This window comes from Canis lupus, chromosome 25, assembly GCF_011100685.1.
Source record: "Canis lupus familiaris isolate Mischka breed German Shepherd chromosome 25, alternate assembly UU_Cfam_GSD_1.0, whole genome shotgun sequence".
NCBI classification, from domain to species: domain Eukaryota; kingdom Metazoa; phylum Chordata; class Mammalia; order Carnivora; family Canidae; genus Canis; species Canis lupus.
In genome coordinates, this window is record NC_049246.1 from 24,185,306 (window position 1) to 24,206,192 (window position 20,887).

At 37.8% G+C, this 20,887-nt stretch overlaps 1 long non-coding RNA gene and 1 pseudogene across 9 annotated transcripts in view; both read left to right on the plus strand.

Moving 5' to 3' along the window:
- The window catches only part of LOC119865931, a 76,445-nt gene that overhangs the window by 21,881 nt on the left and 33,677 nt on the right, over positions 1-20,887 (plus strand). For 3 of the 9 annotated variants that reach the window (XR_005378563.1, XR_005378560.1, XR_005378564.1), the window contains exon 4: positions 11,021-11,079. This is a non-coding gene — a long non-coding RNA (uncharacterized LOC119865931). Of the gene's footprint in view, positions 1-3,162; positions 3,268-8,723; positions 8,771-11,020; positions 11,309-13,711; positions 14,101-20,887 lie in introns of those variants that run through there. The other 6 variants (XR_005378566.1, XR_005378562.1, XR_005378569.1 and 3 more) reach the window with 5 other exon arrangements.
- Positions 15,850-17,342, plus strand: LOC106557495 (annotated as a pseudogene).

A 20,887-nucleotide genomic window follows, 5' to 3' on the forward strand; every position in this document is an offset into this window, starting at 1 on the left:
CCCATAATCTTCTTGAAGATCCTTTTTTATGTGATTATTTGCTTCTCTCTTGCTATTTTCTAGATTGTCCTTTTGTTTTTGGCTTTTGAAAGTTTGAATATAATGTGTTTTTGTGTGAGTCTTTGAGTTCATCTTACTTGGAGTTCATTGAGACTCTTTGATATTTATATTCATGTCTTTTATCAAGTTTAGGAAGTTTCAGCTGTTATTTTCTTCAAATATTCTTTCTACGCCTCTCTCTCTTCTCCTTCTGGGACTCCCACAATGCGTATGTTGATCTACTTAATAGTGTACCAAAGGCCCCTTAAGTTCTGTTCATTTTTCTTCAACCTTCTTTCTTTCTGTTCCTCAGACTCAATAATTTCCATGTTCTTTCTCTGAATTTATTGATTTTCTTCTGCCTGTTCAAATCTGCCTTTGAATTCCTCTAGGGAATTTTTTATTTCATTTGTTGAACTTTTCAGTTCGAGAATTACTTTTTGTTTTGTTTTGTTTTAGGTTTCCAATTCCTTTATTGATATTTCCAATGTGTTCATATATTGTTTTCTCAACTTTCTCATATCTTCCTTTAGTTCTTTGAGCATCTTTAAGATAACTGTTTTAAATTTTTGTCTAATATTTCTGCTATCAGATCTTTTTCAGGGTCAGTTTCTACAGATCTATTTTTTTTTTCTGTGAATAGCCAAATGTGTCTGTTTCTTTGTATGCCTTGTGAGTTTTTATTGTTGTTGTTGAAACCTGAACATCTGGCTCTAATAGTGTGGTAATTCTGGAAATCAGATTCTCCTCCTTTCCCTGGGTTTACTGTTTTTGTTCCTGCTGTTGTTATTGTATTTGTTATATTTTTGTTTTTGATTGTGTAGGCAGTCTCTGTGTCAAGGTGTAAACTTAAAGTCTTCTTAGATCTTTTCTAAGCCTTTCCCTGGGTGCCTGATTACTTTCTGATTTTCCCTATATATACAGTTGCTTTTGAATGTTCTGGTCTTTAATGTTTGACTACTAAGAAGAGGAAAGAAAAGAAAAGGAGTATAGAAAGAGTGCTAACCTTTTAAATCTCCTGGATGTCATTTTACCCAGACGGGGAGAGATTTGCTTAATGGAGGGGAGGTGCAACAACAATGGATGCCTGCCTCTTTGTCTGCACCTCTGTGATCAGAAGCAGCAATCATTGATTAGAGCACAGATCCCTGATACTTGGAGGATAGGGTCCTTTTTGCCTACCCTAGCTCCTGCAAGCTGTACGCAAGCTGCTTCAGGAGCATGTGCACAGCTGCCTGCCTCATGGCTGGGGGTGGGGAATGGGTAGCTGCTACTGTGCTAAGACCCACAACTGAGACCAAAATGAACTGTCCAAGTCTCTCCCTAGACATTAAAAGCCTCAGTAAACTGTCCAGAGTTCCTAAATAGTTAGATAAGACTAATTCCATAAGTGCAATCATTCTCTAGCAGAGGAGACAGATTCTTAGTGCTTCATACTCCACCATCTTTCTAGAATCCTCTAAGATTTTTAAAAATAGATTTCATTTTTTAGAGCAGTTGTAAGTTCACAGCAAAACTGAGTGAAAGGCACAGAAATTTTTCATATACCCTCTGGCTTTAATGCATAGCCTTCCCCATTATCAATAGAGAAATGCCTCAAGATTTTAAATAACCACCAATAAAATGTATAAAACATTTATTTTTGAGAAAAGGTCAATTGATATATTGGAGCATTTCAATACTCTCTACAGCAGGCAAGTGTGGCTCTTTTAATACCAGTGTTTATGCACCAAGGAGTGGCCTCAGTATCTAAGAGGGCAGAAACACTCATGGTTTCTTCTCTGTTTATGAGAAGTACAGGAATAACAGCAATACTGGCCACTCAAAGCCATCCTATCACTTTCTGTCAGTGACCCAAACATTTACCTAGTTTTCTAATAGTCATCTTTTAAAATGACTTATCCTACTTGAAGCTTTTTTTATTTAAATAATTGCCAAGTTCGAAAGTTTCTGTCATCGTAGCACTTTACCATCTCTATACTCACTTCTACTACTCTATTTCAGATCCTTGCATGTGGGTTCTGGTCTGTTGTAAAAGTTTCCTAAACAGTTCTCCCCCTTGACAGATACTCCTTGCTCCCATGACATGGCTACTAGATGTATCATCCTAAATCACAGCTCTTAGTAACTCACCCTTTTGCTAAAAAGGGAAGAAGTTATCAAATTTCAAGTTGAACCCTAGAAATTGCCTGGGGCAGTCACTAGGTTCCTGAGGTCCTCTCCCAAAGTACAAGGCCCTACAATGGGAGTGTTCATTTTGTTTTTGGATATCATTTCCTCAAAACGATGCTTTCTGAGGAACTATCAGATACAAGAGTTCTGTTTTATAACAATCTATTAGAAAAAAATAATAGTAGTCTGAAACTCCAGCCTTCACCACCACACACACACACACAAAAAGCCTTTGTCTTCTTTCATTAAGTTGTTGTCTAGCGCCACCTTGTGTTAAAACTAAACAGTGGCTCTAGAGGAAAACCACCTGCTGTACATGTTTTATACTGCAGATCTTTAGCACTGGAAAGGAAACGTAGAGATCATTTAGATAGCTGCCTAACTTTATAGATGATAATTCATTCAGGATTTAGAGGAAGAACTGAACCCAGATTTCTTGAATACCATGCTCCTCAATTTTCTAACACATCCTCATAGCCACTTCAGCCTCCATAGTAATTGGGCCACAGTGATGATGCCACCTTTGGAAGAAGACAAAAAAATGACAACCGATCCCTTATTGTAATCCAGTTCTTATGATAAATATACTTACAAATATCTCATTTATTCTTAATACGTAGTCTGTTCTTATTTCTGTTTCATGGATGGACAAGGTATGATTCAGAGATGTTGAGGGACTCATTAAAGTTAAATTGTATTATTCGTTCACAATCATTCATTCCCTTTTTGCGCTTGCCATACTTCTTTCTATGTACAGGCCAGATATATACTCATTGCCTGCATTGACTTTGGGCTTGGCCAGTTCGAATTTCTTTGGTCAATGGAATGTGAATGGACTTGATATGTGCCACATGTGAGCAGAAACTTAAAATTTTATAGTTTGATTAGGTGTACTTCACCCTGATTTCCTCCATGAGAACAATATGCATTAGAGGGTGTCTGTTTCTTCAGCTGTGGTTCCTGGAATGAGATGACACATGTAGCTGAACTGAAGCCAGATGAGCTGACTCATCAGAGTCAAAGCTGACCCACAGTTAACCTACAGCCTCATAAAATGTGAGCAAAAAATAAATATTTGTTTTGTAAGCCACTGAGAATTTGGTTGCTGCAGCAAAAGCTGACCAATACAGGGTTTGAACACAAGTGTGACTGACTTCAAAAATCTCTCTGGAAACTCTGTGAAAAAGAGCCCTGCTCCTGGAATGATATTTAATTTAACTAATTTGAGAACACATGGGTTAGGTCTTAAGTTGCTGAGGTTCTTACTTCCTTCAAGTCTGTTTAATTCTACTTTCTAGCTGACTCTTATTCTGAACATCTGATTTAAATCTACAACCTGCTTCTTTGGCTCTGCCTTCTCAGTACTTTTGATTCCTTTTATCCGGACTTATTTTTTCTCTTTTTAAAAGCACTCATAAAAGTGCTTTTATTTACCTTCCGAAATATTCTACAATTAATTTATTTGTAACAAGTAAAGTTTAAATGTCTCCCCAGCTGAATTTTAAGGGGGGAGGCTTTTTAAAAATCTGTTTCGTTTATTGTCATTCCTTAAAGAGTGCCTGGCACATAATAGGCACATAATAGGTGCTAAAAAGTATTTGTTAAATGAGTGCATGAAACTGTGCAAGTGCTTCTGAAGAGTGGTAGATGTTGTATTTTAATAAGATGACCAGAAGAGGTCAGAGATGAGTTCTTTAAATATCTGGTGGGACCTGAAACCACCTTTAAATCTGTTCGCTCTGGATGTCTCAAGAATTGATGTGGATTGCTACATAATATAGTGGTGGCAAACGGCATATATCATGAAAACCACTGAAAGGTAAAAATTAATGATGCCTCAGATTGGTTTCTCCTCCATATATGACCTAGTCTTGGGAGCCAAGTATGGGGATGGGGGTAGGGGTGGGAGCAAATAGAAATAGAAAATAGGATACAAGGGGCACCTGGGTGGCTCACTTGGTTGAATGTTGGATTCTTGTTTTGGGCTTAGGTCATGATCTCATAGGTCTGTGGGATCAAAGCCCCATGATGGGCTCCCCAGTTGGCAGCAGGGAGTCCACTTGAATATTCCTTTGCTCTGCCCCCCCACGTGCACTTGCTCCCTCATTCTCTCTCTCGCTAAACAAATCTTTAAAAAAGAGAGAGAGAAAAAAAATAGGATGCAAGATGGGGCAGAAAGTGTTGTCTTCAAGGTTATGTTTATGTATATAAATTGCTTGTAAATAATATTACATTCAGTCAAACAACCAAAGAAGATAGTAAATGCTTATTTTTAATTACAAAGCTATTGCCTAGACTAAGAACACAGCCTCTTAAAAGTGTTTATGTGTGTGTGCTTATAGATATTAATAACAGAACACTTGACTGACTTTTCCTCTCCTTTTTTACAACACAAAATGGCAAGGCAAGAATCACAAGCTATGATTCTGCCTGAGTGTGTTTTAGTCTCCCTGACTTAAAAGCTCATGCCTAGGGGCGGCTCAGTGGCTGAGCATCTACCTTTGGCTCAAGTTGTGACCTGAGGTCCTGGGATCAAGTCCTGGGGGAGCCTGCTTCTCCCTCTGCCTATGTCTCTGCCTTTGTCTCTGTATCTCTCATGAATAAATAAATAAATAAAATTTTTTTAAAAAAAGCTCATGCCTAAATGTCATAATATATAACTACAAAGAGAGTTTAAAGAAATGACACTGAATTGGAAGCAAATCATTTTCTATAGACTGCATATTGGTTTTGATTGATTGATTAGTTCAAGGATAAAAATTTGAGAATAAAGGAAATTTAATGTTACTGGTTACCTCCTACACATCAGGCCTTGTGATAAGTGCTTTTACATGTTATCTTACTCTCTGAAGTAAACAATGTCAAAGATAACACCTAGAATTTAATAGAAACTCAATACTGAATATATGAATAAGTGACTTTTAAGAAAAAGGATCTGTTTCTTTGTTTTGTTTTGGTTTGTTTGAGAGGGTTGATTTGTTTTGTTACCTTGATAAAACTAAATCCAATTTAAACCTGGGATGTGGGTACATTTATATTCAGTGTTACCAATGTGTCCATTTACTAGGCACTGAAAAATATGCATACAATGTGGTTCACTGAGATACTGAAAGGGAGGCATGGATAGAAAGCTAAATTAAGTGGATGTTAATTCTGATCTTTTTGTGAAATATTTCCTTTCGTTTAGATTCTGCATAATGAAAATAATAAATATGTAATTCTCTCCTTTCCTACTTAAAAAAAGATTTTATTTATTTATAAGAGAGAGAGAGAGAGAGCATGAGCAGTGAAGAGGAGCAAGGAGAGAGGGAGAAATAGGCTCTGAGCTTAACGGGGAGCCCAATACATAGGACTCCATCCCAGGACTTGGGATCATAACCTGAGCCAAAGGTAGACACTTAACCAACTGAGCCACCCAAGAGCCCCTCACCTTCCCTACTCTATAACATGTTATGAGATAAATACAAGATGCCATATTTGAAAGGCTTTGAGGTGATTCAGATTTGGGGAATGTAAATAGGAGTTTAATGAAAAATTTTCTGTGATGTCCTTTGGGAAGGGAATATGATGTTGCTCTGGCTATCTTTGTTTAAATGAGTAGACAAACAAACAGAACAATAATCCCAAGATTATATACCACCTACACCTATTCTGCTTCTGTGGGTAGTGTGGGTTTCCAGACTGAAAGAGTCCAATATGTTGGAATATTAGAGATGACAATTTTATTGAGCTTTGTGTTAGTTAATAGCCAGATAACATGGTTTTATTCTAAGGCTTGTGGCCAGATACATGCAAAGGTAGATTCTCTTATATGATGCTATGAAAGAGAATACACAGACTACTCAAAAATATTTTTGGTGTGGGGCAGGTCAGCTTGGAGAAAGGACAAGAGTGGCCATTGGAAGAGCTTTCTCTAAGCTTTTATGGACATTCATTCTCACTCCAACAGAAGTGAAATAGGACTTCTTCCTCTTCTCTCTCCTCTTCTACTGCACTTAGAGCTTTAGCTGACTATTAGACATGCAGTATATTCACTGCAAGCATAATCACCACAAAGAATGTAAAGATGCCAAGTACACATGAACAAATTAAAGGTTCTTAGTCAAATCCAAACAAATATATACCTGATAATGGCTTTGGCTGAGATATATTTTTATATTTTATAGCATGTTCACATTTGCCAGTGGTTAGCAAAGATTAAGCTTGCCAAACTTTAATGTGGTACAAATGCCATGTTCAAGGCAAAATAAGTGGACTGTTACAGGATCTGGCAAATCAAAAGCATTATCAACAGCTGTGGTTTTCATATGCTTTGTGAGACTAGAATAATAAAGCACATGTGCATTTAGAGTGGGTATTAATTCTCACATTAATTTTTTTAAATATGATTTATGCTCACTGGTAGTTTCATATGGTATTAGAGTTACGATCAACTTCTGGTTAGATGTGATAATAGCCAGAAGGCAAAATTGATTACGTCTCAATTAGTTAATAGTTAATAGTTCATTAAGGATTTATTGAGAGGCTACTATGTTCAGGATCAATCCAAGAACTTTATATATAGAGCAAAAATACTTCCTTAGGTCTAGCTATCAACACTCCTGCTACTACTTCTATGCCATCACTTCCGTACCATTGGGAGCTGGGCCCCAAGCTAATAGTCCTCCCCAGGTAGCATTGCCAGAGTTATCAAATAAAAATACAGAAGGCCTAGTTAAATTTGAATTTCAGATAAACAATGGGGAAAAAATTAGTAGAAGAATGTCCCAAATATTACTGAAGTGGGAGATACTTACATTAAGATTATTCATCGTTTATTTGACATTCAAATTTAATTGGACTTTCTATGGTTTATCTGGCAACCCCATCTGGGAGCCTTCCTGTGCTGCATCTGTGGAAGTGGGCCACAAACCCTCATGTCCTCCAGCTTCTCCTCACCCATCCAGGTGTTTGAGGTTCTGCCCAAAGAAATGAGGGCAGAGAACAAAAACAGTGGCTTCTGACTCCTCTTCTCCTCCCTTTTCTCCTTTGGACTTTCAGCTTCCTCCATCTCATATCCTCCTTCTCATTACTCCAGGTATACTTAAAACTCCATAATCTAGTCAGTCAGTCTTCCTGATTTGGTTTGCTCAAAAAAACCTGGGTGTTACAGACTATTCTGCTGTGGATTTAGAGATCCTATTTGGATGTCAGCAACTAAATACTCTTTAAATAATTTTGCATTCCTCCTACATTACTCTATCCCCTGCCCCACTCCTTGGTAGATAAATGATTCTGCTTGATAGGATACCAAGAAATGCAAAGGAGAAATGTTTATTAATTTATTTGTGAGGAGAGGGCTTTTGTCTATTAAATTATACGTATATTTTGCTTCTTATCCTTTTCCTTTCCCCCACCCCAATCTACAATTTAATCTCCATGAGAATGTGGACCTTGCCCTGGGAATATGAAAACAATACCAGGCACATAGTAGCCACCTAGAAAGTATACGTTGGATAAATGAACAAACTCGCATTTTCCAGTGAGGAAAATGAGACATCGGAAGATTATATATATATATATATATATATATATATATATATGATTTTATTTATTCATGAGAGACACAGAGAGAGAGAGGCAGAGACACAGGCAGAGGAAGAAGCAGGCCTCACGTAGGAAGCCCGACATGGGTCTCAATCCCGGGTCTCCAGGATCACAACCTGGACCGAAGGTGGTGCTAAACCGCTGAGCCACCCGGGCTGCCCTAGACATCGGAAGTTAATTGGCCCAATTTGCGTAGCAGAACTGAGCTTCATACGATCTATCTAACCAACGTGTGAGCCCTAGCATTTCACTCCTATATATTTCTACTATTTGCTATCTAGCAACTCACACAGCCCTCCTGGTGTGTTTTTTTCTTCAAACTTTGGTCCCAATTTGAAAAAAGCATAAATGGGAATCCCTGGATGGCTCGGTGGTTTGGCACCTGCCTTCGGCCCAGGGCGTGACCCTAGGGTCCTGAGGTCGGGACCCTGCATGGAGCCTGCTTCTCCCTCTGCCTGTGTCTCTGCTTCTCTCTCTCTCTCTCTCTCTCTCTCTGTATCTCTCATGAATAAATAGATAAAATCTTTAAAAAAGAAAAAAAAAGCATAAGTAAGAGTTGCATGTCTTTACTTCTTTAGCTGAAAAAAGAGAATTTTCCAACAATAACAACAACAAAAACTGTAAGGGAGGGGCGTCTGGGTGGCTTAATGGTTGAGCGTCTGCCTTTGGCTCAGGCATGATCCTGGAGTCCTGGGATTGAGTCCCGCTTGGGGCCTCCGGTAGGGAACCTGCCTGCCTATGTCCCTCTCTGCCTACGTCTCTGACTCTCTATGTCTCTCATGAATAAATAAAAGCTAAATAAACAAATAAATAAAATTTTAACTTTAAGGGAAATAAAGAAAATCTCAAATGCATAAAACTATTACATTTATGAAGTACTACTTTTTGGTTCTACAATAACCAACAAGCTCTGTTCTATTCCCCAGAGCAGAAGAATGATCAGAGGGTCTGATGCAAATGCCCAGATCTTGAGGTAATGGTTTCTGGGGCATCAGGTAACCTTTGCAATGCCTTTATGTGAATTAGAAAAAGATGCTCCTTTTGCTGAAGAGGCACAGCAGAACTCTATGCCACACAGCCTCATAGGGGGAATGCAGGCTGAATTTCAGACCCCATTTGCCACATTGGCCAGACACCTTCATAGAGTGAACAGCGCACTCCTCTGTAGATAATAGCTCCTTTCTTGGCATAGCTGGCCATGGGTCCAGAGTTTGGCTAGAGGAGCAGTTAAAAGTTGGGAATTCTTCTTTCCTCTCAGATCTTTGTTTTTTGACCACCTGCTCTCTGGGTATCTTACTGCCTGTCTCCCAACTTGAACTGGGATTGTCTCCCAGGAAAATTAATCAGATTTCCTTCCATTTCCCATATCCAACCTCAATCAGTCAGGAAAGGACCAAGTCTCTCACTATCCTAATGCCTTCCTACTCATGTCTTTTCAATTGCCCATTGATGTCCAGAACAATGTAACTGATACCCATGGCACCAGTGAATATCCTTGCCTTTCCCAGACCAGGTCAATGATTCTACTACCTCTTGAGCTTTCTGTGGTAACTTCCAAAACATGGAGAAGTGGTCTTCAACAAGTTCTCCTCAGAATAAACAATATAGAAATACGTTGACTATATAATTTTAGATATAGCCTGTAAGCCCATGTACAATGTGTGTATTTGTGTGTGCTTTCTTAGATATATAGATGGAAAAAATAGCTAACAACTTAAGTTTGGAGATGTAGTGAGGTAGTAGAAAGCACCTAGACTTTCGAGGAAAGTAGATCTGTGCTAAATGACAGCCCAGCACCTACTGCCAGTGTGACCCTGGGGAAGGTCTTTAATCTTCCTATTCCTCAGTCTTCTTGTTTACAAAAAGAGACTAAGACTTAGGGATGCCTGGGTGGCTCAGTGGTTGTGTATCTGCCTTTGGCTCAGATTGTGATCCCAGAGTCCTGGGATCGGATCCTGCATTGGGCTCCCTGCATGGAGCCTGCTTTTTCCTCTGCCTATGTCTCTGCCTCTCTCTCTGTGTCTCTCATGAATAAATAAATAAAATCTTTAAAAAAGAGAGAGAGACTAAGACTTAAATTGTAGGGTTGTGCTTTAGTTTTCTAGAGCTTTGTAACAAAGTACTGCAAACTAGGCGGCTTAAACAGCTGAATTTATTCTCTCATAGTTCCAGAGATTGGCAGTTTGAAATCAAGGTGTTGGCAATGTTGGTACCTTCTGAGGGCTCTGAAGGAAGGATCTGCCCCAGGCCTTGCTCCTTAGAGTATAGATGGCTATCTTTATATTCATGTGGTATTCTCCCCATACATGTGTCTCTGTGTCCAAATTTCCCCCTTTTATGAGAATACTAGTCATAATGGATTAGGACCCATCCCCATGACCTCACTTTAACCCAGTTACCCCTATAAAGACCCTATGTTCAAATCAGGTCACACTTTGAGGTCCTAGGAGTAAGGATTCCAAAATATCTTTTTGGAAGGGACACAGTTCGACTCATAATAGGTTGTTAAAGGAATGAAATATGGCAACTAATATAAAGCACTTAACAGAAATCTGGGGTTATAGAAGTACTTAAATAGGAATTGTATAGTTACTATTAATGGCTTTGCCTTCTGTTCTTTGTAATGATCTTGTAAATACATGGTTACTCTATAGGATTAATAGACCTATAGAGAGAGGGTCTATATGGAGAAAATGTATAAATATATAGAAAATGTCAGACATAAAAATCAGTTATTGAGAATAAAAGGCTTTGTGTTTATGTATGTATTTGGGGTAAAGGTGGGAAAGAGCAGGGATATAGGATAGACGGTGAATGAAGGGCATAGAATTTAATTATCCAGACTAACTGATTTTGAATTGATTAACACTGGGTTCTACTTCACTTTGAAAATGAAGTTAGAGAGATACAGAATCAAAGTTTACCCTTGAACAATATAATTTGTGCCAGAAACAGCCATTAGAGCATCAGCCACTTGATTCTGATGACAGAAAAACTCAGACTGTAGTTATTCTACAAACAGCATTACTTGGAAAATGTTTACTAGAGTAACATTTTCAAGCTTCTATGGGATTTAAAAGTGATATATTTTCTGTGGCACATTTGGTTTCAGAGCATTATTTGAAGAGAAATTCTCACTGTTAATAAAACTAAAAAGGAGAAAATTGTATTTGTTATTTCATGAAGAGAGACATCTCGTTTGATCTTGAACTTTTCCCTTCAGGATATCCTCCATGGCGGCTGAGTAACTAAGACAATGCAGTGGAATGCATGGCTGAGAGGGTGAGTCTTCAAGAAGATGACGGGTTATTATGTAAGAATCTGGTCTCCATTAAGAATAGAACCAGAGGAAATATGTTTGATTTGCAAAAGGAAGAATTTAGGCTAGATCCAAATACTCTCTGTATTGGTAATCAGTAAAATAGATGCCCAAGAAAGGCTAAGTAATACCATTCCAAGAAGATCTGTAACATTATGACAGAACTTGCTTGCTAATAATTTTCAAAAATCATGAAGACTTGTGAATATTCTATCTAGCATATGAGATTTGCATTACCCTAGGCAAGTTTTCAAAATAACTCTTTTCTAAGTAATCTTTCTGATTGCTATTACTTACTGTATATATATATATATATATATTTTTTTTTTTAATGGATGGTTGAATTTGAGTAAATTGATCAAATTGAAAGTTAATTTTAGTGTTATAAAAGCATGGTCTTATAATTTTCCCCCTCAAAGATTTCCATTTAAATCAAACCAAAGAAAAATTGAAAATGGGGAGAGTTTTAAATATTAGATTTAAGGTCTAAATCCTGATTTTCCTTGGAAGAGCCTAGATTTCTTTGAGGATAGGAACCAATCTTCCTTCCTTCCTTTCTCAAAGCTGATTCTAAAGAACCTTTCTCATAAGGAAGCATTCATTCTATCTTTTTGTTTTGGGGAGTACTAGAAAACTTTTGAACAATGTTTATGAGAGGTATACTGAAAGGGGTGCTGCACTCTCCATATTAATTGTTTCTGTTGATGGAGGCCAGCAGATGATTGCACAAATTTTTTCACTTTGCCTGAGAAGATATTTTCAGTGTAAGTCTATAAGGGATCAAAAGTGGTTACCAAGCAAGTCCGTTTTCAGAAGTGACTTTTTTTTTTTTACTGCTCTGGATTTATTTATTTATTTATTTATTTATTTATTTATTTATTTATTTATTTATTTATTTATTTATTTATTTATTTTTGCCAGACTAGTTAATAATGGGTTGGGTTTGAGTGGCTATGAAAGTACAGGAGACACATTTTTGAGTTTGTGAAGGGCAGAAATTTGGATGAAAGAGGCCTAAAGTAAAGAACCCTTGAATGACTATACATCTGTGAAAGAGAACTGAAAACGTTTAGCCTCTCTTAGAGAGAGGTTTAAAGGAAACTTTTGTTTAGCCTGCTCTATTGGGGAAGGGGGAAGGGAAGGAAAATCCTGAGAGTCTGAAAAACACCTGAAAACCTCAGGCTCCCCTCACTCAAATTTGAGATTTAAATTTACACTCTCCAAAAGGTCTACATTCTCCAAGAAAATAGTATAAAAAGCAATCTCAGGCTGATAGCAATATTAATGCCCTCAATAAAAGTAATTAAAAGTCTTTTCTAGAAAGACATTTTCAACCCTGCACAGAAGATTCCTCTAGATAAAATGCCACCAAATATGAACTCACAGTTCTAAATTTCAAGAAACATGAAAAAACAATCCAGAATCATTAGCAATAACAAACTTCTTAGACCCTAGAACTTCAGAAATAGCTTATAAAATATTTAAAACTGTTAAAGAGAAGAAACAAACACTACTTAATTATTTACTAAGAGTAATTTTTCTGGCCTATATAGGGGTTAATTTTTCATAGGTTGTTTTACTTATGAAATAACCCAGGACCAGAGTTCTGGTTATGGGCAAGAGGATACTCCATGTTATTTTCAGAACATTCCTTCTTGCATATGCTGGGGCTCTCTATGAGCAAACCTAAATGAGAATAAGCACAGCTGTTAGCCTTCAACTGCAGGCCATTGAGCAAAGGGAAGTTTAAATCTGTATTCCAGCTAAAGTCAAGTTTGGAAAGTAGACTAATTCCAAAAGGGTGGAAAGAGTAAGAACCAAGTAAAAAAGAGGCAAGACAAAGCCAGTGATTTTAGGAAGAGGAGGAAGTGGTACTTCTTAAAGCAAGAGAATACAAGTGGAAGCAACTCTTTGTAGGTCACCTTCAAAGGGAGCTGTGGTTTGGGGCAATATTCCGAAGTGCTGTTTTAACTATGAAGTGAAGTCAGGTCCAGTGAACAAAACCTAACTTCAAATGGAAACTGTGTCTGCTAGGATGTGAATAGGAGATTTTATTTTATTTATTCTATTTTTTTAAAAAAGAGTTTATTTTTAAGTAATCTCTACATCCAACATGGGGCTTAAATTTACAGCCCTGAGGTCAAGAGAGTCCTGTTCTCTTGGCTGAGCCAGCCAGTTATCCCTCGTAGATTTTAATCCCTAGAACTATACATATTTAACTAGGCTCGGTTTCTCCTGCCTCTGGCTCAGGAAGTTCTGTCCTTTGTCAGTTGCTCTTGGAGACAAAACTATTAGAGACTTCTGTTTCAACTAATCAGCTTCCAAATGAATGGTACAGAAAAGTTTCTTAGAACTAGAACTGGGGGATCCCTGGGTGGCTCAGCGGTTTGGTGCATGCCTTCGGCCCAGGGCATGATCCGAAGTCCCGGGATCGAGTTCGAGTCCCACGGTGGGCTCCCTGAATGGAGCCTGCTTCTCCCTCTGCCTGTCTCTCTCTCTCTCTCATAAAAAAAAAAAAAAAAAAAAAAAAAAAAGACCTAGAACTGGATCTTAACGTCTTATCTTAATATGATGTAATATCATGTATCATGTCAGGTCCGTAGGTAGCATATCATGATGGAAGAACGTGTGCTCAAGTCATGTGATGGCTACTTACATCCACAATCAGTTGTTTGGAACTTTTTGGGACCTGCTTTTAGAATAAAGAATGGAATAGATATAATTAATTCAAACTGCTTTTGCTTAAGAAATTTCCAGACTTCCAGACAGGGATCAGCTGTCTTCATGAACAAAATCCAACTCAAAGGTAAAAGCCAAATTAGCATAACTTGATAGAGACACTCATATTAGTTGGACATTGTGGTGTTATAAAATGAAACATTCTAGTTAAATAGAGATAATTTAGAGCCAATCCCCAAGGAATCTGGAAAATCATCAGGCAGTTATTTTTAATTCCTTCCTTCCTTTCTCCTGCCCTCTCTCCCTCCCCCACAGCCTTCCTTTCTTCTTCCCTTCCCCTCCTCCTCATCTCCCTCCTCCCTCTCTTCCTCCTCCTCCTCCCTTCCCTCTCTCTTTTTCTCTTCTCCTCCCTCTCTTTCCATCCTGGTTGTTCCTTTTCTCTCAGCATCTCCCTTTGCAGACAGACTTTTCTCCCCCCTCATCTGCATCTGCCACTTGGTGGCCTCAGACCCACTCCCAAAGTTTACTGTACTGAATTGTGTGTTTCAGGCTCACTCTGTGTCAGGGGTTATGGTCAGACGCCTCTTCCAGCCAGAGGCAGGCATGGGAGGGGTAGAAATAATCATAATCCTGAAAGTAATAAAGCTTCTTTTTATCTCCTTGAATATAGTCATTCCATCTCCATGGAATAATTTTCAAGCTACCCTGTATATTTAAGGGCAGTACCAGTATCCTAGGGCTCTTGAGATGATTCAGCTTCATGCAACACTTCCCCTGTTTCTTTCAGATTTTGTTGAAGATGGTGGTTTGTGTTACAGTTAACGATTCTTCTGGATGTTGAATGAGGATTTCTTTTCCTAACAGTATGCTTAAGGGCAGAGGAGGATGTTCCTTTTACAGATATCAGAAAACATGAAGGAGAAGTAGATCTAGTTCTTTACAGATAGAATTCTATTTTTCTTCCCATTTCACTTGGATGTATTCTTTTTTCTCAAAGTTGGAAACAGATTAAAAAAACAGTTTAGACTTAAGTACTTAAGTAGCTTTTTTTTTTAGAGTAGCATTTGCAATACAGTTTGGATGTTCTGAGGAATATTATATCTGAAAAATAAGGGATTCACACTAAATACACTTTAGAAATAGTAATTAAACAAAATAAAGCAGATTTCTTTACTGCAGGACTTCTCAGTTCTTTTTTTCCTCCCCTCCCCCACCTCTTTTTTTCCCCCCAGTTCTTTTAATATGCTAGTGGACATCATGACACTTCAAGAGTGATTTATGCTTTTCTGAAAATTATCTAACCATCAAAAAGGCATAGTTCTTAAAACAAAACCTTTTAAGTATGTTCCTGCCAATGCAAGTTTCACTGCTCTCTTGACTCCAAGTATTATCTAATGCTGTACTTGATTAAGATACTATCCTCCAGCTCCAAAACTTCCCTACTCTACTCTACTTTCTGATGCAAGGGCCAAGACTCTGGAAACCACATTTCTCTTTAGTCATCTGGCTTCCTTTTGGGATGCCCTTGAGAGAAACTGGACAGCAGGAGGAAGAGAGAGGGCTTTTCCTTCTTCCTTTCTGTTTACTGTTTCTGGATATCACCCTATCAGTAGCCTTTCACTTGGCAGCAATAATTAGTTGCTGCCGTCAGCTTCTCTCCACACTTCCAGAGCCTCCCTGTAGTCTGAGGGTATATGCAGTGGCCCCCTTGGGAGTCAGAGCTCTCCTCAAAGCACCTGAATACCAACAGTGGCTTGGCAGTGCCCTACCCTGAGACCTTGGTCCTACCTCTATGCGGTCTTCCCCTAACTTCCAATTCTGGCAATTCTAACCTCTTCCCTAAGAGTAGAATCTGCTTGCTACCTAACTCTGTTATCTTAGTGTTCCTTTTTGCTATTTTTGAGCCCTCCAACATCTGCAAAAAGTTTCCCATATCAAATTTTGTCTGTTAAAATACCTAGCATAGTATCTGTTTTTCTACTAGACCTCACTGGAAAAAGAATGCACGTGAGTTCTCTTCCACATCTCTTTGGAGATGGAGGGAGGCTAGGAGAATGGGTAGAAGAGGCCTTGGAGGAAAAGCCTTGAATTCTTGCCTTGAATCTGAAGCAATGTTTTTCAGACTTTAGAAATTCAAGTGAAGGTAAAGAAGTTTCATTTTGAAAATTTTACATCCCCCCCCCCCGAAATAATAGGATACTTGCTGGGGTGTTATTAAAATAGAATTATGAATTCCTTTTTCATCTGTTAAGTTGCTCAATGATTTTAGTAAAAATGTAATGAAATGTAACCTTTCTTCAGGGCTATATTTGCCATAATTATAAACAAAGATTAACCATTCCAAGACCGTGGAAAGAGAGTGTGAGTTGGTAGGATATTGGAATTGGAATAATGAAAATGCAAGCATATATTCTAATGGAATCTCTAGGGATACATTTAAAAATGTAATTCAATCTCTGGGTCTCCAATCTGGCTAATCATTAGAATTATCTGGGAGATCATTACAATTACAGATTACTAAATTTGACCTCAGGACCAGGGGTTCAGACTCTACTGGGCTGGGGCCCTGGAACAACAGTTTTTTGGAAAACCCCATGTGATCAAGGGATTCTGATAATCGGCAGGTTTAGGATCCACTATTATATGAATAAAAACTTTTCTATTTTTTTTAAGAACTTGGATTCAAAATTCAGTATTTGGGTTCTTCTTCTTCTTTTTTTTTTCTCCATTAAAAGTGTGAGTGAGGAGCCCTGGTGCTGACAGTCTCTATCCTAGCAGGGGGCAGTGGGGAAACACTGGATTGGAAGAGATAAAAGGAGATGGAGCTTCCCTCCAAAGCTGATTTTTGAAGGGCTTTTGATCATCTCCACCCACTGTCAAAGCCAATCATGGAACCTCAGAGCCAAGGCAGTTCTGGCAGGTTGTTGCCACACCACGACACCATTTCTGTCTGCTTACTGGGGTTCTAGGGGGTACTTGCTGTCAGGATGCTGAGATTCTAAGTTATAAGTGGGCCTTTTGTAATCAGTGCAGAGTTTTTTTCCAAGTTGTTACCTTCATGGGTTTCTAAGATATAGTGGCCAGGCATCTGACTTCTTAAATAACCAGCCATATATGTCCACAGATACTGCCAGGAACTTATCAAACAAATGGAGAATGAAATAAATAAAAGAACACAGCCAAGGCCAGTAGCAAGAAAGGGTCTCATTTAACTTGAGCTAGGGTCAGTTTTCTTGCTTGGAAAGCCTCAGTGTTTTGTAAAACCTTTTATGAAAAAGGTGAAAAGGGGGTATCTATTTGGCAGTGTAGATCCTTTTTCTCTTCCTGTGTCTCCTAGTCACAACTGGCAAAATTGAGGAAATCAAGAACTTCCTGCTCAAAGCCAAGTGGGGGAAAGGATGCAAAAACTGTTAAGATCAAGAAAAATAAGGATAATGTGAAGTTTGCAGTTTAGTAGAGCAGATATCTTTATACCTTGGACAAAGGGAAGGCAGAGAAACCACAGCAGTCCCTGACCCTGGGTTTCACAGTGAAGGAGATGAAATGAACCAGACATGCTGATTTAACTGTATTAAATTTTTTTTAAATTCAAACAAACAAATACTTTTTTTAAGGGGTGGAAAGGATACTTGTTGTCCAATTGCTCCAGTTGGCCAATTTCAGTGGCATCAAGTTTGGATAATATTGTTGGGTTACTTGGAATAGTGGGTCCTGGATTTGATCAGGGAACTCACCAGGTTTGTGGTTTTTCAATAGTGGAATCTGTTGACACAAAAAAATCCTTGGCACATTGGGTGATTCAAATGCACTTTCATAATTTGCTCTCATTTTACCCTCTTTGTTATTTCCACATTCCACAAGAATCCATCACTCTCCTCTGAATTATATGCTGCTTAGGACTGATGCTCATACCACCCACTCAGGGAGGGCAACCTCAGCTTCTTGAACTCACAGAACCTATTGTTCTGTCCCTTTCTTACCCAGCGCTGTCACTGCAGCCCTATACTCCAGCTGGGAGGGCATGGAAATGACTCCCCTGAGAGCCATTCATCACAGTAATAAATGTTCTGTGTTTTACTAAGTTCCATCAAAGTTCACCTCCACACTGAAACAAAACAATTGTTCTCTATGCATTCTTTTTTTTTGTGTCAATACATACTGTTCACAAAAACGCATAAGCTCGTTGTATATGTGTGAAAGGTAAACTTGAAGCTGCATAAGCATCTGTGCACAGACCATGTGTGGATGTGTTTGTTTTTCAGTATTTGTGAGCACTGGTGAGATATTAGGGCTTACAAGACACCTTGATGCCTGGCTGAACCACCACCTTCACAGGCTTCATGCAGATACTACAACTTCTTACTTGTGTGCATTTCATTAATTATTATTCTACAAATTTCTTTCAAGCCTCCCAGGTGTGTTGATTTTAATTGTTTCACTCATTTAAACATCTCTAAAGACCGTAATAGCTTAGTTAGCAGGGCAAGCCTGTTGCTGGCTTTCTCTTCTCCCCCTTTTTTGTCCACATACCCAAATTGACCAGAAACATTCATCTCTCAGTTAATGAGTTGGGATTCTTCTCTGTAGAGTGCAGGAAGACATAAAAGGCAACCTGTCTTTATGTTAACATCAACTACTTTCATGGTCTTCTTCCTACTATATGCTCTCTGCTGACTTACTTTAGAAAAGAAGTAAGCATTTCCCTAGCTTCTCAGAGTATACAGTCCTGTTATTGAGCAATCTTAGAACAATTTACTATGTAAGCCACCCAAAACAAAATAAAACAACACACATACACCGTGTCAAAACAAAACAGTTTAGGCATCCTTTCCTTCTTTTTAAACCCCATTTGCTCAATAGCATATTTAATAAAATATATACCAACTTATTTTGTCCAGCACTACTTAATGCAGTATAACTTATATTGACAAAAAAAGCCTAAACAGTTAGCCACACGTGTCATCAAATGAGAACATTTTGTAATGATGTTCTATAATTTAACATTTAGATTTAAGATATGCCTTGTTAAGAAAAACAAAAGGGCTTATAAACTCATTTGCTTTTCTTATTAACTCTACTTTTTAACTGACTGAGCAAACATCTAATTAGAGGAGTAATTTGTTAGAATCATAATCATACATTAGCTGAAAAGAAAAGAGAAAAAAAAAAACAACTATAGCAGAAGCAGAAGCTAGGAATTTCCAAAGGCTTATTTGTTTGAATTAGGATATGATATCTTTATTATTTTTATTTATTTATTTATTTAAAACTGTTTCTTTGAGAGAGAGAGAGAGCACAAGCAGGGAGAGGGGCAGAGAAAGAAGGAGAAGACTCCCTGCTTAGCAGTAAATCTGACTCAGGTCTCAATCGACAACTGCCCTCTTTGGGATCATGACCTGAACCCTAAATTGAAGGCAAATGCTTAACCAGCTGAGCCACTCGGACACCCGAAGGATATGATATCTTTTAAATAGGCTGATGACAATCTGTCCCTTTACATATTAAAGATAAACAACTTAGACATAATCCCTTTAGACATAATCCCTTTCTGGCTACCTGAATCTTATTTGCAGGAAAAGGCAAAGTGAAACACAGATTAAACAAACAAACAAACAAACAAAAAACAGACTGCTGACAAGCATAAGGAAATAATAGTTCCAAATTTGAGCTGAACTTAACTTTCCTTCAGTTAATTCATATGGACTGCTTACCATATGATTCCAAGAAACACTAAAACTTGGGTTTTGGTATGAATGCTATCAGAAGTTCAATTGGTTTGATCAAAATTATGGTTGTGCAGACCCACCCATTCTTAGAGCAAAAATAGGTAACCAGGTTACAGATTGTAAGCTGATAATTAAGCTTTTTGTAAGGGAAATCTGTGGTTTATAACCAAATTCCACAATAAAATGCCATGTGTTATATTTGCATTACTTTAAATTCTAATTTTTTTTACTAGTTTTATTGAGAAATAATTGACATATAGTACATCATTGTGTAAATTTAAGACATACAATATGATGGTTTGATTATCTATTATCTATCTATCTATCTATCATCTATCTATGTACTATGAAGTGATTATCACAATAGATCTATCTTTTACATAGTTACAGTAAAAAGAAAAGGAAAAAAGAAAAAATTTTCTCCTTGTGTTGAAACTCATAGGAGTCATTCTTTTAACAACTCTCAACTATATATTATACGGCAGTGTTAGCTCTAGTCATCATGTAATACATTATATCCCTAGTACTCATTTGTTTTACAACTGAGTACAACTCAGTTGTTTTGACCACCTTCCTCCAAATCCCCCTCCCCCACCTTCTACCTCTGGTAACTACAAATCTGACCTCTTTCTCTGTGAGACTGGTGTTTTGAGTTTTTTTTTTTTTTCTTTTTTAGATTCCACATATAAGTGAGGTCATATAGTATTTGTCTCTTTCTGTCTGACTTATTTCACTTAGCATAATGCCCTTAAGGTCCAGTCACACTATTTTAAATAGGATTTCCATCTTTTTTTAAATGGCTGAATAATTTGCCAATGATGCCAATGTGTGTGTGTGTGTGTGTGATATATATAAATATGGGGGTGCAGATGTACTTTTGAGTTAGGGATTTCATTTTCTCTGGGTCTATTCCCAGCAATGAAATTACTAGATCATATAGTATTTCCATTTTTATTTTTTGAGGACCCTCCATACTGTTTTCCATATGGTTGCACTAATCTGTGAGCCCATAAACAGTGCACCAGGGTTCCCTTTTCTCAACGTCTTCACCAGAATTTGTTCTCTCTTGTCTCTTTCACAATGGCCATTCTAACAGGCATGAGGTGTTATCTCATTGTGGTTTTAATTAGCATTTCCCTAATGACTAGTGATATTGAACATCTTTTAATGTACCTGTTGGTCTTTCATACATATTCTTTGGAGAAATATCTATTCAGATTCTTTGTCTATTTTTTAATTGTTTTTGTTTTGTTTTGTTTTGTTTTTGCTATAGTATGAGCTCTTTACATATTTTGGATATTATCCCTTTATTAGATGTTTGCAGATATTTTTTCCCATTCCATAGGTTGTATTTTTACTTTGTTCG